At 31.4% G+C, this 1,797-nt stretch overlaps 1 long non-coding RNA gene across 1 annotated transcript; it reads right to left on the minus strand.

The window, feature by feature from the left end:
* LOC121222152 (uncharacterized) lies at positions 1-778 on the minus strand. Its single transcript, XR_005919175.1, has 3 exons — positions 561-778; positions 404-442; positions 1-322 (listed from the first exon to the last, which is right to left on the minus strand). It is a non-coding gene; the product is annotated as an uncharacterized lncRNA (long non-coding RNA).
* Between the last annotated feature and the right edge of the window lie 1,019 nt (positions 779-1,797).

Here is a 1,797-nt window from a genome sequence, read left to right on the forward strand (position 1 = left end):
AACATGGCCTAAAAAAATTTAACTTAAAAATCCAATTCATTACCTGGGAATGTAATCGGCTGCATCACATTTAACAGAACAATTTTATAAATTATTAAAGTAAACCCTAAAGTAGACATCAAAATTTTATACTAAAAAGAATAGCACAAAATGATTTCACCGAAACCAACAGAGAAGAAATGAAATATTGACATTTAGTCCAACCCATTTAACCCGTTACACTGATAATGAAAGCATCTCAAATAAATAAAGCATGAGTTATGTACCTTCAGCAGGATGAAGAAAAGTGAAACCGTTGAAGACCGATGAAACCAATGAAACCCTAAACAAAAACAACTTCAAATCAGTTCGTAACCAATGAAACCGTTCACAAAATAAATGAACAATCGAAGCTGTAATGTACCTCTAAGAAGATGAACGAAACAGTCGAAGACCGAAAGCCCTAAACACGAAAAATACCATTTTTTTAATCCCAGTATCCCCAAAAAATAAAAAAGCAAAAGCAAAATAAAAAATAAGACAAAACCCAATGTATAAATCGCAAAATCAGACATTCAAACCTTAAATGATGTTCCTCCACGTTCTCCCTCCACTTTGCCGCAAATATGAAATTATTTCAACAAATACAATGTAATGACCCTTTTTAATGGTTTTTTTTGCTAGGAAGCGAAACACCCAAACAGAAGTGTGAAAGAGATGAAGAAAGGATGAGGGGAAATCGGAGATGCTGCACAGAAACACTTAGGGATTTGGCTGAAAAAGGGGATTTGGGGCTGGCTGCGGGGATATACCCCAAATCTGATATCCCCTCAAAACGACACCATTTTAATTAATATTTTTTGTGGTGCTTAAAAGAAAACGCCACTAATCTTACGGGTTTTGCGGCACGTTGAGAAAAAATGTCCCTGAACCCGAAACACGTTAGTCAAAAGCCCACGTGTCGTTCAATATTTAATTAGCGTTTGTGGCGTTTTAGTTACAAACGCCACTAAATATTCACCTTATTTTTAAGCATTTTGAATTTTAATTGATTTTTAAATTGGATAAATGTTTAGACATTCTTTTAAATTGAAACATTAATATGAAATTATTAATTTTTTTCAATACTAATATTTTAAAATATGGCACAGAGTTAATACATTTTTTTCAATTATACATATTTAATAAATATTCAAATTTATAAATACTCTCAATTTAAATACTATCAATATTAAAATTGATAAATAAGTTTGTGGCGTTTTATCAGAAAACGCCAATAAAGGAATATAGTGAAAGCAGAACGAAGCTGTTTTGCAAATAATTGCGGCGTTTTCTAAAAAAATGCCACTATTAAATTATTTTCCAGTACAGAAACGGCGCCGCATAGGGAATGTAATTAATTATTGCGGTGTTTCCCTTTAAAACGCCACTATAAAATTTTTGCCAACACTGAAACGGCACCGCATTCGGAAAAGTTACTCGATCATTGCTATTAAAACGGCATCGTTTTATATTATAATATTTGTGGCGCTTACGCGAAAATGCCACTACTTTCACAACTTCTGCGGCGTTTTCTTTGAAAACGCCACTAACCTGCAACTCGTCAACGAAACGGTGTCGTATTACTTCATTTTTTATATATTTTTGCGGCGTTTTGTTAACAAATGCCGCTAATATTTAGCTTTTTTATATATTTTTTACATTGTTCTAGACATTATTTTTAATTGATACATTAAAATTATGACATTATTAATATTATTAATCATATTGTTTAAAAATTTTATACAGATTTATTATTTTCAATTGTTAAAATTTTAT

This window comes from Gossypium hirsutum, chromosome D10 (genome assembly GCF_007990345.1).
Source record: "Gossypium hirsutum isolate 1008001.06 chromosome D10, Gossypium_hirsutum_v2.1, whole genome shotgun sequence".
Lineage (NCBI taxonomy): Eukaryota > Viridiplantae > Streptophyta > Magnoliopsida > Malvales > Malvaceae > Gossypium > Gossypium hirsutum.